This window comes from Castor canadensis, chromosome 10 (genome assembly GCF_047511655.1).
Source record: "Castor canadensis chromosome 10, mCasCan1.hap1v2, whole genome shotgun sequence".
NCBI lineage: Eukaryota > Metazoa > Chordata > Mammalia > Rodentia > Castoridae > Castor > Castor canadensis.
This window is the reverse complement of record NC_133395.1, coordinates 39665730-39681805: the sequence shown is the minus strand read 5'-3', so window position 1 is coordinate 39681805 and position 16076 is coordinate 39665730. Positions and strand designations below refer to the sequence as shown.

Here is a 16076-nt window from a genome sequence, read left to right as displayed (position 1 = left end):
CCCCACCTGTTAGACCATGGCCAAGGTTACAAATACTGCGAGGGACAGTCCATAGTCTTGGCTAATACAATACTTTGGGCCAATTTTTCTGTCTATGGAGTCCCACTGAGACCTGACTAGAATTGACAGTTTCCTCAGATTCAAATGAACTGTCTCTACACATTTCGTTGACCTATACCATATTAACTAGGAGCTGCAGGATCACGTTTGTTTCCTGTTAGGTTGTCTGAATACATTACTTCTGATAACAGCACCATATCAGAGCTGCACATTAAAGAGCCCAAGGCATACAATGAACTCTCCATGTTCCATGTCAGTGCCAAGTGGCCAGGGCAATGAATATTTTAATGGAAAATTACAGGAAAGGATGAAGTGAATTTTGGAAGGGGCAAGATATTCCATCTTAAAATGAAGTCTTAAGAAAGCAGTCTGTGGTGTTAATGTTGCAATTTCCCAGTACAGCACTTTTCATTTACACAATCTGTTTGAAAAGTCTGTCTGCTCTCTCCTTCAGTTGTACCTTCTTCTACTCCAAATATTGATGCTTCAGTCTCTGTGAGAGGCTCTTCCATTCCCTTCAACCTTGTCCTGAATATTCAAACCTGTGAGACTGAAGTCTCTCTATTAAACAGCAAGGGGTGTGAAATAGTAGCACAGTTTTCCATTTTATCACTAGATTTAGGGTTTCCCAACCGAACCAGTGTTGATAATTCTTTACACAGATTCACAGAACTCATTGAATTCTGTTATAGTCACAGTTAAATTTGTTATATAGAAACAGTACAGAAAAATCATCCAAAGGAAGGAGTACAGAGGACAGAGTTTGGAAGGGTTCTAAATATAAATAGCTCTTTTCTTTCTATCATTGTTTAAGTTTTCAAGTTTCTATCCCTGTTCAAGTTTTAAGTATTTTTCCTAGCAATTAAAAATTATCACACCTAATTTAGATTATTGAATTCTTTTAATAAATATAAATGCAATTTTTCTATTGTTTATAATTATGTAACTTTCTCCTATAAATTACTAAGCCATTAATAAAAAATATAGAAAACGTACTACCACTTCTGCTTTTCTAATCGTTCCTCAGTTTTCATGTCTACTTCTGCATAATTTAAACTCCATATCCACAAGTTTGTTTTCAGTGAGATAACTTCTAATCGTTATTTCCTAGTTTGGAGGCTCTTGTACCTCACATTGAGACAGATCAGAAGGACCCAGCTATTGTTAAAGGTATTTGACTGAAGGAGAATCATACTTAAGTACTTTTGATAATATTAATTATGATAGATCTTTCTTTTAAACATCCTTTAATTTTTTACTGTTTTAAATGATTGAGGTGTAATGGTCAAATTGCTTAGATATTTGGTAGACTGCTATCAGACCTTTCACTTTTACCCTGTTGTATTGAGCAGGGAGCTAACAATCAAGCAGCCACTGGTTTTATGACTGGTTAAAGTCAGAGTGCTATCAAAGCAGGATGGCTGCTTTGAATAATCTATGGATGCTCTGAGTAAACTGCATTCCAGCTGGTAAGAACCATCGCAACCTTCACTGTTTAAAGCCATGGCATTAGTTTCAGGAGACATTGCTCCGGTCATTACTGCTATAGACAGCTTCTAGTGGGTTCTCAGAGACTATTTAGGACAAGAAAAGCCTCTGTAACCTCTCCACGACTCTGTGCATGTTGAAACTATTTTCACTCATGCCAGGGCAGAGTGGTGGAAGCACTTCCCCAGAAGACTCAGAGAAAAGATCCTGGTTAGTGCACATTTGAGACTATGATTGGTGAAACCAGAAGGAGTATACATGAAAGACTGTGACCGGTAGAATTGGAAGCTGTGCACAAGCATGTCATGCCCCTTTTCTAGATATATAAGCAGCCTGATTCTCATTCTCTTTGAATCAGTCAGGGAGGCTGCCTTCCTGTGTACTATCCCTCAGTGTTGCAACATTAGCCCACAACAAAAGTCTCTCCTGAATGGTCCTTTATTTTCCTACTTGTGGTCATTATCATAGGTAGAGTGGCCTAAGCTCATTGCACAAAGAGCAGAGAAAACCCCAGAGCTTTCAGCAACAGTAATAGCAGCAGCAACAGCAGTGACAGTAGCTAAAGAGCTCTGGAGAGCAGCTGGGAACAGAAAACTGGAAAACTGAGACTATGATAGGCAAGAGGCTATGAAAAGCCAAAAGAAGAGATACTGCAAAGATGTGAGATGGTGGGAACTGCAAGCCTCAGTCATTGGAAGCATTCCAGAGAGCTGCAAAGTGTTAAGAATTAATACCCAAACCTCAGATGCTGTAGCACTAACTGCTAGATGCTGGACCACTGGCACTAAAACAATAAGCCTCTGACCTAAGCACCTAAAGCCTCTAGCTTTGAAATCGTTAGAACTACCAGAGTCTGAGTTTGAAAGTTCAGCTTGAATGTGTCACTTTTAAATTGTCATCCTACATGAAGTATTAATTCAATTCATTAACAAATATTTTAGAATGTGTTGTTATAACAAATGGCAAATGACACTATGGTACAATTTTCTTCTTTACTGAGATCAAGGAATAACTAGAAAAGAGGCTGTCATTCATGTCTTTGTCAATACTGTATGGAATTCTACACATGCACATGCACATATACACAGTCATGCACTCACACAACTGTCTAACTGTATTTGGCATCAGGATTGTTCAATCTGTGAGTGTTGATAAAATTTTACAACTTAGAAATTTTAAGGACATTAATATCTAGCAGAGGGTTAACTTTTGTCCATGTTGAATTGAGTATAATTCATATATGGATCTAAATAAAACATAAAAACTTTACCTAATATAGTGAGGGTGAGTGTACAGATGTTTGAAGTCATTAAAATGACTGAAATAATCACAGAAGTGGCTTTAAAAAGTTTTTGAAACTTAGAACTTAGGAAAAACTATTTTAAGTTATGAAACATTATCATTATAAATATAAATGATGTCAATAAAGAGACTGAGGGTAACGTTTTTTGAAAAGGATACCTTTTTTCAAGAACGAAGAAAATTGTTTTTAAAATGTGTGAAAAACTGAGTTATGGACTGTCTGTTCAATTATTTACCCACATCTCATGTACCCATCCTAGAGGAAGAAATGTTAGTATGCATGCATCTGTCTTACAATACATCAACATATAGGAAGTTGAGAGTCTGACAGTCTGGATTGTTCACATAGAAAATTCCACAAGTGTTTGATGGTGGTGGTGGCAGTATGGTTGATATAGTAAATGTGTACATGAGTTCTGGGACGTTGGTGATGGTTATGTATATATATACTGATAGGCTTGTCATAATAAACTTGAGAAGAATGCTTTGAAATAATTCCTTGAAATAGTAGAAATAAAAGGGATTCCTAAAAATACCAAAGTACTTTTTATGTGATTGTATATAAATATATATGTATATATGTATTATGTATAAAGAAATGATTCATGTTTACGATAAAATTTAACTCTGGAATAATGAAATTAGGTGACAATTAAAACACTGATAGACTTTCTTAGTAAAATATTTCCTCCATGAAGTAAAGAACATGTCTTTGATTGGTTTAATATGTTAGTTAACAAAATAGTAAGAATTAAAAATTTCAGTTTTTTTTCTACGTCGGACCTATTTGTGAATCATCTTTGTTTTAAAATTCAAAATTACTCAGAGTAATTAAAAAATCCTTGTTTCTATACTAGAAATGGGTGTCCTAAGCTCAAAGTGAAAGAGCTTGGTAATGAACTTGGTTAAAAAAACAGAGTTTTTTAAAACCTCACTGTGGAAGACAAAAGAGCAAAACTAATTCCTATTGTATGACTTTTTCTAAGTTCAAAATATTTATAACAAATAATCAACCTTTGTCTTTACTGTGATTCATACAAATGAACATAATAAATCATCTTATACATGTTAATGTTCTCATTAAATTGTAGTAGGCTAATAAACAAAGGTAATAAAAGCAATAGTCTCATATAAACATCATTACATGTCCCCTATACTATGCAGTGTTTGGCAAAGTAATAATATTCAAGAAAAATATAAAGTCACTAGGAAATATAATTTTATATGTTGCTGAAAAACTTCTAACTCTTTCTAATTACAGCGATGATTTTATCTTACCTTTACTTTAGGACTTAAAATTTCTTTTCACAGTTATTCATTTATTCACATGTGCATACATTGTTTGGGTCATTTCTCTCCACTGCCCCCCTGCCCCACCCTCTCCTCTCCCTCCATTCAGTTGCAGGCAAGTCCTGTTCTGCCTTTATCACTAATTTTGTTGAAGAAAAGACACAAGCATAATAAGGAAGACAAAGCGTTTTGCTAGTTTTGTTAAGGATAGCTATACAAAAATATTCCTAGCATTGCTTTCATGTACACATGTGTTACGACCCATGTTGATTCATCTCTAACTGATCTTTACACTAGTTACTGATCCCCTTCTCATGATAACCTCTGTCGCTTTAAAATGTATTTAATACGAAATAGATATTTCTTCCTTTAACAAAGAAAGCATAAAAAATAATGACATAAGAAAACCTTTTTGAATACAAGCATCTTTTCCAAGCTTTAAATTTATTCAATTTTTCATCCTATGACATGTCTCCCTTGTTTTTGTCATATATTGTCAATCTTTTTCCTATTTTCTGTATGAACTAACTTGATGACATTGACAAAATCATTTTAGGTTTCCACTTGATATGTATCAAATCATGTTACATAGATATTATTCTTATTTAAAATCATGAACAAAATTAATGGAACTCTTTCATTATCTTTCTTTTTCAAAAAGTCATATTAATTCAACTATTTTTCTCCTTTGGTATAGCTTGGCTACAAAACTCTGTGTACATATAAATATATGGATACTGACCATAATAAAAAAGAAAAACTCCAATTTTAATAAATAACATTAAAATAACAATAGCTCCCCAAAATTAATGTGTGCAACCTCAGAAGGAATATGAAATATGTTCTTGAAGAAGTGAAATGTTATGCAACACACTGACAGCAATAATATTACTAGAACACCACATGTGTTAATAAAACAGATAAAAATAATTACTGCAGCACTTTCTTGTATCCTCTTCAGTAATGTCAACCTTGAATTGCAGCTTCTGTGAATAACATTTCAAAAGAGCTAGAGGCCAATTCTGGTTGAATGTTTTGTTATTATTGATAATTAACAGTTACTGAGAGTTTAGGATGCAATTAGGTGCTGTAATAAACATCAGCTAATCTGATAGCTATCTACTCTAAAGTGATTATATAAATAGATTAAGTTTAGATTGAGGTAAAAGAGAACACAGCTCTCAAGGTCTGGATGGTAGCAAATTAAGTAAGGAAAATTGTGTGGGAGAAAGAATTCCTTGACTTCTTTTTAAAACAAAAAAACCTACTCAGAAATAGAACTCATTTATTTATTCCATAAATATTTGATTGACTCTCCATGATGTGCCTGCCAATTACCTAAGCACTAAGGCAAAACTAAATCCCTTCAATTATTGAGTGTACATTCTAGGAGAAGATAGAGCGAAGGAATTTAAAAGGTGAAAATAAAGATCTTTCAACATATTTCTATGATGAAAAATACTCTCTTATATTATAGAATGTCTTACATGTGAAATAAGTGGGAAGCAATTGATAGAATGGTCATTAGAACATAGCAGAAGATAAGTCAACGGTCCACAAAGATCTGGAAGAAGAGAGTTTCAGACAAAAAGGAGAATGAGAGATAAATTTCTGAGGCAAAAATGAGCTTGTCATGCTTGAGGAACTAAGAGAATTAAATGTGGATAATGGTTAGTATTGGATATGGTAACCGGAAATGATGAGGAAAGAAGCATAGGTTAGATCATGTGAACTCTCAAATGCCATTGTAAAGTGCTATATATTTATATTAAATTCATTAAGACTTTGGTGGATTTTAGACAGGAAAATGTTGAAATCCAATTAACATTTGTAAAAAATTTCCTGTACCTTCTCATTTATCTGGTCTCATTGGAAAACTGAATATAATAAAAAGTGGAAGCTTAACCTCTAAAGTGCCAATCATGATTTTAATAGAGAGAATTTAAATTAAAATGCCTCAGTTATTATAAATTGCTAAAGATAATATATTGTATTATTAATGTTTGTTTAATTTACTGTCCTTATTAACATAAACTATGGGATAAATGATTAGAAATATAAATTCACTGTTTAAATTTAATTATACCTAATAAAAAACTATAATACACTTAACAAAGAAAATGAAAGTAAAATTAAAGATCTTCCAAATAAAGACTACTCTCAAGCTTTAAAGGAAGTAATTCATACAAGCATCATACATTCATAATTTCATATGGATGTAATCTCTTGCCATTTTTATACCCTTGAATTTAATCATAAGTAACTCCAAGTGGTATGCTGAAAGTGAAACACCCTAAATATGTAGCATTAAGTTGAAGTAGGGGACAAGCAGACTGTGAAATAAAGAGTGAAAACTTCAGATACCAAAGATTAGGAAATTGATAACTTAATTATGTCTGCACAAGGTTGTAGCATTAGAAGATATAAGAAAGAATCTGTGCCTATAACTGTGGAATTCATTTCTTGATTATTGGAGTTAAATCCTGATAGATATGAACTCAGGTTATTGACTCTCACCTTCTAGTATAGACTTATATAGACTGGAGAGTTATATAGTAGTACAGACAGAAATACTACTGCTCTGGAATGCAAGCAGAAGACGTGGCATTTTGTCAGAGACAGAAATATGTTAAGACACTTTACCCTTCTTTCCTCCTTCCTATTTCTAATGCTTGAAAAATGAACCTCCCATTTGGTCCAGGCAATACCATGGAAATAAAAGCTGACAGGTATCAGTCTTCTGAGGACTTACTAGATTAGAGTCACCATCCCTTGAATGGAGTGCTAAACTCCAGACTTTTGGGGTAGATGTTTATTTTACTTTATGATGGAGGTCTTTTTTATTTGTTGTATCAAATTAGAGTTCACACAGTTCATGAGAATATTGAAGAACCAGTGTCAGAAAATTGATAGGAATAAGAGAAAGCTATGGTCAGAGCCCAGAAAACCCAGCAGTAGTCTTTATAATGCAGTTGGCTCCATGGGAAATGATTCAGTTCTATGGCAGAAATCAGTGGTTTCATTGAGATTCTTCATTTTTTTTTTTTTTCACTCAGGAGCTAAAGTCATAAACAGAAACCATACAGTTGAGAAACCAAGGTTCAGTCTCCAGGTCCTAATTCTTAGCAGAACAGATGCAAATTTTTTGATTATTTCTATTTCACATTGCTTTATTGAGTTTTGGGACATCATACTCTGACCAAAATTCAAGAGCTACTGAAATCTTAGAAGCAAAACAACAACCAAATAAATAAATAGGCATATTTGTTGTATTATATACGTTTCCTAAAGTTAACTGCATGTTTGTATTATTTTCTTGGGTTGACAGGAGTCATTCTAAAAATTTACCTTATTTATTGATTTAACTGCAGATGTGTAATGGATTGAATGTTTACAAATAATTCCAAATCATATGCAAACTCACAAATTGACAAGCAAATTCATAGCTGTAAACTTAATACAATGTGATTTTTATTTTCCATGCATTTAGAAGTGTATAACATTCTATATTAATTGACTGGCAAGTATATTATTAGAATAACAACAATGGAATTTTAAGACATATTATATGGAAATAACATAAAACCTGAATGAAAATATTCATTTTATCATTAAGCAGAATTTGTCTTTTCATGGCTATATTTTTTAGCAACAGGTACTTTTCAAAATAATTATGACTTTTTATTACCTAAGTCATATGCCACATACACTACAAAGAGATTATTATTTTAACTTATTCATTTTATGATAGAAAAGTATATAGTCCCTTAGGGAATGAGAAAGTAAAAGATTTCTCAGTGACAATCACATTTTAAAATGAGATGGCATAGGAGAATTAAGTGGGAAGAGATAGTAGTTACATATATAAAAGAAAGCTGGCTGGAATCTGCAAGGATTTAATCAAATCTGGAATAACTATCTTGGTGCTATTGATACATCCTCATTATTTGAAATGTGACAAAGAAATGAAATTCAATTCTTAGCTACAGAACTCGAAGTGAAACTACAAAATAATAACCAAAAAATCCTTGATGGTAGTGTGAAAGAATAATAGAAAAGAGCAAAACAATTTTAAATACTCATTAATATTACTAAAGATGAATTATATTTTATATGTTCTGATAGCACTGTAACTAAATCTAGAGTTTTTCAGACAGAATCAAATGACTAGCAATCATTAGTGCAAACCAGTTATCTAACCACTGAAGATCTCACAAATTCCCAAAAGATTTTTGACTAATGGAAAAAGAAACTTGATTAGAGAATACTGAGAACAGCCACAAATGTCTACTTTCAAATTGGAATACATCTTGGCAAATTAAATTTTAAAAACAGAAGATGTCTTTTGGAACCCAGAATTGCAACATCCAATTTATACTTTAATAGAATTTTTGAAAAGATGTTATTTTTTGGTACAAGAAGGAATTAGTATAGATATCAAAAAAAAAAAAAACCAGTCTGTTAGCAGTATCAGATACAGAAATTAAACTTTAATATATATATAAGCAAATTAATAACATTTCATTAATGAGCCATGAAGTAAAAGTAACATACCAATAAGTATTAAATTAGCCCTTACAAAAATAACACTGTGGTTTGGAAGATGAAATATAAAGGTCCAAATTATAATGATATAATCTAACTTTAAAAAAAAATCAGTTCACTTGATTTGGAAACCTTGCTTTTTGGAATAGTCTATATAAGATGAGAGAATGTGGAGTCATATTTAGTATTACTAGTCATGATTTTTTTCAAAACCATGCACAAATTATTGTCCACACATGTTTCATTTCATAAATTGTTGATTACTCTCCATAGTGTGTTACTCCAGAAATTGATAACAAATATTGCAAAAGAGTATAAGCAATTTGACACACTGCTTTATGGTGGGTCATTTATCCTACTGAGGAAAATCATGTATTCCACATGATTTTTTAAAATTGAGTTTTCCAAAGAGTAATTAAGTGGTTTTGTGGTTTTAGGAAGATTTGATCCCCTGCAGAGTGGAAATTAGAAATAAAAGCAGAAACTAAGACCTGCTGCTTCAGATGTTTGGAAATTGCATATTGGATTAATTCAACTATGATAGATCAGATATAGATTCTTCCTTATATCTCCCCCATATCACTTGTTTCTACACTTGGATCCCTTGTAAAATTTCTTAGTGTAATTATGATGAATTTGTAGTTTGCGATTATATACATCTGAATGTGAAGCCTAGTTAGCCACACATTGCACATATTTACATTTTAATGTGCTCAGCATGACTTCAAGGTTGAGGAAAAGGGTTAGATGAATAGTAAAACACATAACCAAGGGACTTGCAAAAAAAGAAGACAAAAAATTGTTAGTGCCCAGTAATTCTAACAGTTGATATAAGAAAAGACTTAATGAAGTATGGAAAAGTAATTACTTAAAGATATTTGTAAAATTTTAAAGAGTTCCAAAATATTTTCCCACTTCTCAGGAAGAAAGTAATAATATCCCTACAATAGATATATGTATGGAGACAAAAGACAAACTGACTGCTAATCAGCAAAACTTCTGAGGTCATGTTGAAATAAGTTGTTTGCATCAAATACATCTTCCATTATGTTATTTAAGTCAATAGTCATTTTATTTTTTCACAGAAAATTGTTTTGAATGACAGGAGCAGGACAGAAATACACTGATAACTGTCACAAGTTTCTAATGTCATGGACCTGTAGCAAATAATTAGTTGAATGGTTACTTTAAGTAGGACCATTAAATTGACTATTATCTCAGAAAAACACCAAAAGCTAGCTTGTTTCTGAGCTATTGGAAGCTGTCTGAACATTTTGACCACTTCTCAGTGATGAGCATTAAAGGGTTCTTGAAGAACTTGACAGATGCCATGTGGAGATCAAAGGTCATAGAACCTGACGCTAAATTTTACATGAGGAAGTCTGCAGGTGGATGTCTAACATCCTTATGCCAAGCTAAAAACAGAAGTAGCAATGGAAAAACCTAAACCATCATAATTTTGTGGGGCTAAGATTTTCCTTGGTCTGAACAATTTGGGAAAAGGAACCAAGTATTGCAGTTTTTCTGGAAAAAGTGTGCTCAATAGTGACTCATTATAGAGATAGATCAGCTAGGAAGCATCTTGTGAAGCATTTTTAAGGAGCCACAATTTAAGTCTTCTTACAAGCTAGCAAATTAAACTCCTGTGGTTTCACGTATGAGGGAAGATTTTTAAAAAGACCTCAGTGTTAACAACAACAGGATGTATTCATCATGGCACAGGGCATGGAATGAACTTAATGTTCACATCAGTGTGCCTCACTCCTACCCTTCATTGGAATAATATAGAAGCACAACTAGTTACATAGGAAACACATAGAAGATTTGAGTCACAGCAGAGTAATTGCAAGTTTTGGAAACCAAAACTAGCAACTAGGAGGATGTTTGATGGCTTGTTGTAATTTTGTGCTGGAGGAAAAATACCTCTAATACTATAAATATTAAGAATATTTGCCTTTTCCCACACTGTAATCTGAGCACTAAGGTGGCTGTGACAGGAGGATCACCAGTTCAAGAATAGTTTAGGTTAAATAGCAAGATCCTGTCTAAAAGAAAGTATAAAAGAAGACAGGAAGGGAGGGAGGAAGGGAAGAAGGAAGGAGGAAGGAAAAAAGGAAGGAAGGAAATTTTCATTTTGAATCAGATGGAGATATTCAGAAGAAGATATTTTTAGTTTGAAAGATACTAGGTAGGCAAATATTCTTGAAAAGTTTATCAGAATAATAACTTATATAACATTGTCAGGAAAATCGAAGTAAAATTCCTACAGAGCTGAGAAAGGTAGAAGGTTTTAGATAAATTAACCATGACCAATGACAGGGAAAACTATAAATAAAATCATGCACCTGATATAGGTTTATTTTATTAATTCAGTATTTTGAATGTTTTATATCACTCATTTCCTACTGGGAAATTAGAGTAGGAGAAGTAATAGAAGAGATGGATTTGCTGCATCAGTGTGGGGGGTGGGGAGGTGGTGGGGACAGGGGATAGGAGGGTTAACACAGTTCAAAAACTGTGTACACATGTATGAAAATGTAAAAATGATAGCTGTTGAAACTATTCCAGGAATTGGAGGAGGGAGGATAAAGGAGAGTGGTGGTGGGGGATGAATTCAAGTATGATTTATTTGATATATTATAAGAACCTTTGTAAATGCCACAATGTATCCACACCCATCACAACAATAAAGGAAACAAATTAAATTGAAAAAGCATTTTTTGAAACCATACATCCTTTTAAAGCTTTATCTTGTGGGAAAAAATCTGAGGTAAATCAAAGAAAGAACTATTGCACTAAAAAGAATGACTATATAAAAAGTCACAGACCAAGGTCAATCTAAGAATATATCAAAGAACAAGAAATGCTGTATTTCTCTATTATGAGGCTTTCTTCTTTTTTTTGCTTAAAAAGATGTTCAGAGAGGAAAGGTGTTATCTCTTTTTTCCTTTCTTATTTATATATTTTGAAATTCCCCCCCCTTCAAAAACATTGTATTTTGTTCTTAGTCTTTAAAAAAAAAACTTTATGGGTTTTATTTTGACATTTTCTTGCTTATATAGAATGTGCTTTGATGAAATTCACCCCTTTGCCAATCCCCTTGTCAGTGCCACTTAGCACCTTCCTCTTCCCAAATTGCACCTCTTTTATTTTAATATCTTTTTCTTTTAAAAAATATGTTCTTCATTTGAGAAAAATATGTGATAATTTTCTGAATGTGGCTAATTTCAATTAATATGATGATCTCTAGTTTCATCCATTTTCTAGGATAAATAAAATGACATAATTTTATTTTCCTTTAAGGAAGAAGTAAGAATGTAGGTTTCTCTTGTTACAACTTCATGCCCCTCCCCAAGAACTGTTGCTCCACCTCCTTATTTACCACTAGATATAAAAGACTTGCTGGAGAGAGTTGGGAAGTTTTTTGATTGATGGGCTGCTGCTGCTGCTGCTGCTGCTGTGGCTGAGTTATGCTAGAGATTAAAGGGAACATGGGACAGTGCAAGTATGCACTGAGAACTTTGTACATAGGCTTTAGAAAAGCTAAGCTAAAGAAAAACTAAAGAGAACATCTAAGAACTGAGACTTTAAGACTTATGTTAATGCAGTTTTTAGATGTGGCTGCTGCTGTTTGTCTGCAAGTCTGGGGGCAAAGACTTTGAGATATTATGTTGAAGAAAAGCTAAGAGAAAACATGGAGTAGAGCAAGTCTAAGGAAAGAGACTTTAAAGAACAGAAAAGAAGACTTTAGAAGCAAGGTTTTAAAGAATTGTAAAGGAGTAAGGCCTTAAAGAAATGATAGAGAAAAGAGTCAGAGCAAAGAGAAGAGAAGAAAGGAAGCACAGAGGCTGTTGTACATCTCCAGCCAAGTGCTCAACACACTAGGCCCCAACTTTCTGCATGTCTGTTTGTCTATTGTTTGTCCTTTCTGCATCTCCCATCACTCCTAGGTATGGCAGTTAGGTCGGTAGTAACAGGAGTAAAAGAGCTTGCTCTACTAAGCTGATTCCAAAACCTGGCTGTTGTAAGTAATCCTGCAATAAACATGGGTGTTTATGACTGTCTAGTGTAAGCTGACTTAGATTCCATTGGGTATTTACCCAGAGGATTCATTGCAAAAACTACTTGCTTTAAACTCAATTAATAGAAATTTGCATGTCCAGCCAGATATAATTAGAAACAAATATATGGTTGACCAGAGCTGAGATTAACTCTGTAACGTGAGGGAACAAACACATACACATAAATATATACAGGCATAGATATATACACACTGTTTCTACCTATACATATGCATACATACATACAATAAAATAAGTATGTTTTCTGAGAGACAGATTTTCACAAAAGAGTTTTAAAAATTCAGCTGTATAATGGATTATCAAGCAAAAAAAATATCGCCGTAAAGACATGTAAGGAAAAGAAAATGATATTCATTTTATTCCTGCTCTTAATAGATAAAAGTTATGAAACAAAAAATGGAGAGCAAAATGTTTATGCAATGTAATATTAAATATAGCTATGAAAGAACTTTATATGAGCAATTTGAACAAAACTTATTGACAATCTAAGTATGACTGAAAATGAAATAAGTAAGTCCTAGAGTATTATCTTTCATATATAATAATATTCAAAAACAAATATAGGGGCACCTCCCAAAATGGTTTTATGATATCTAACAGTGATAAAAAATTCATAAAATTCAATACAATTCATACCAAATTTTCAACAACATTCTTCATAGAAATAGAAATACAATCCTAAAATTTATATGGAGATAGAATTTACCCCCAAATAGACAAAGCTATCCTAAGCAAGATGAGCAATGCCAGCTGTATTACAATACTTGACTTCAAACTCTACTACAAAACTATAGTAACATAAAGAACATGGTGCTGGGACAACAGACACACAGACCAATAGAACTGAATAGCAGATCCAGAAATAAGTAGGTATCGGCATCTGATTCTCAATAACAGTGTCAAAATCATTGGAAAAAAGACAGTCTTTTTAACAAGTGGTGTGGGGGAAAACTGGTTTTCTTCATATAGAAGACTAGAACTTGATCCCTCTCCCTTACCCTGTACAAAAATGTATTCAAAATACACTAAAGATCTTAATTTAAGGCCTGCAGCTCTGAAATTATTAGAGGAAAACATCAGTAAAACACTTGAGGGTATAGGTATAGACAAGGACTTTCTGAATAGGATTCCAAAAGCTCAGGAAATAAACACAGGAATTGACAAATGGGATTGTGCTAAGTTATAAAGCTTCTGCAAGCAAAAGAAACAGTCTATAAAGTGAATTAACAATGTACAGATATTCACTGAACATATTATTAATACCTAGAATAAATAAATAGCCAAAAAGTAAATAATCCAATACATGAAAGGGCAATGGAACTGACCAGACACTTTCCAAATGAGGTACAAATAATTAATTGACACATGAAAATATATTCAACATCCTTACCAATAAGGGAAGTACCAACCAAAAGTACTCTGAAATTCCATCTCAATAAGATGTGAGATTACCGAGAAAACAAATTAAAAAGTGCTGGTAGTGATGTAGGGGAAAAGGAATTCATTCACTATTGTTAAGAGTGTAAATTGGTCCAGTCACTATGGAAATCAGTATGGAGGCTCTTCAAAACCTCAAAAATAGATTTTCTATATGATCCAGCCACTCCACTTCTATGTATATATTACCCCAAATCAAAGTCAATTTACTCCAGATATATCTGAATACACATATTTATCATGGCATTATTCACAATAGCCAATCTATGGTATCAACCTAGATAACTAGCAACAGATGAATGAATTTACAAAATGTGGTATATCTACCCAATGATATTTTACTCAGTCATTATGAAGAATGAAATTGTCATTTGTTAAAAAATGCATGGGATTAGAGATCACCATGTTAAGTGAAATAAGCCAGTCACACAAAGATGACTATCATATGTTTTTCTCATTTGTGGAAAGTAAAGGAAAATAAAATGAAACAAAACAATAACAATAAGAAAAACCTCAGTGAAATTATGGTAACAGGGGAGAAACTAGGGAGGTAAAAGAGAAAGGAGCAAGGGAAGAGAAGGGAGAAGGAAGAACAATAGAGGGGGGCACATATGATCAAGCTGTACTATATGTTTGTATATAAGTGTCATCATCAAATCACTTACTTCATACAATTTATCTCATTTCAATAAGAATTAGCAGAAGAGAGCATTGATAACTAGAGAATACTGGCTTCTATTTCCCATGTTTAACTGATTTTGAGGACATCAGGGTACTATTACAACAGGACATTTGTTGCTCAAGACTTCTGTGTGTTTTCCACCAACGAAAGACTTATTTAAATGACATGTAAAGTCTCAATGATTAAAACATTCTCAGAAAATTGTAAAACCAGTTGCTGCTGAAAATCTGCTTGCTACATTCTTTTAGCCTATCATATCTTGTCTTACATCAATTTTAAAGTTATAAAGTATACCATAATATGAACTGATATGTAAATTCTTAGGATTATTTCATTAAGGTTAGAAGGAAAGCAACATTTTTCATATCACATACTCTTATAAAGAGTAATTATTGATACTTACCTGGTAGGAGAGATACCAAGATCACGAAGGTGGTTTTCCCAGGACGAGGGTTGTCCATTGCCCTCCAGATGTACTGACCCCTGCGATTTCCCCAAATGTGGGAAACTCAACTGCATAATTTGTGGTAGTAGGGGACTGCGTTTGTGCTCTCCCCTGAAAAAAAATTTTTAAAAAAGAGTAATTATTGGATAAAAAAATAATAAACTCTTATTTTATATTATATCCTAGCAGTACTGTGAGTGAATGTATGTATGCAAAATGGAAAATTAACATCTGACATTGGGTCATACATCATCAGACAGGAACACATAACTTTGAACATTTGGTTTACCTTATTTTTTAAAATTTGCTTGAATATTGCTGATATCCTATGTCAACTAGTTGTTATCTGTAGGCCGTCTCTTAAAGTCTGGATTGTTTGCATGCTTAACAATCTGTTAAATAGAGATTATTGCATAAAATTTAGTTGTAAAATTAAGACCCACATTATCCAATGACATGCATAATTTCCCACTGTCTTGCCGTATTTCTATACTCATTTTTTTCAATTTATAAATATGGAAGAGATTGGCTTGCTCATCAGTGGTCAGTCTACATCCCATAGCTTTTTATGAGGACTGTAACTTTTGTGGTTGTCTCTGACAGCATTCCCATTTGATAGATATGCTCTGTTGATTACATAGCTAGTGAGATCCAGACAAAATTCAAACTTTAATGTCAATCAGGCAAAAACTTGCAAAGAACCAACACTACAGCAGAATTATTTTTCCCATTTTTAAATGATTCA

The 16076-nt window shown here is 33.0% G+C and overlaps 1 non-coding gene across 1 annotated transcript; it reads left to right on the top strand.

Moving 5' to 3' along the window:
• The first annotated feature begins 15281 nt into the window (after positions 1 to 15281).
• LOC141413047 (U1 spliceosomal RNA) lies at positions 15282 to 15445 on the top strand. Its single transcript, XR_012437884.1, has one exon. It is a non-coding gene; the product is annotated as a U1 spliceosomal RNA (small nuclear RNA).
• Positions 15446 to 16076: the final 631 nt, after the last annotated feature.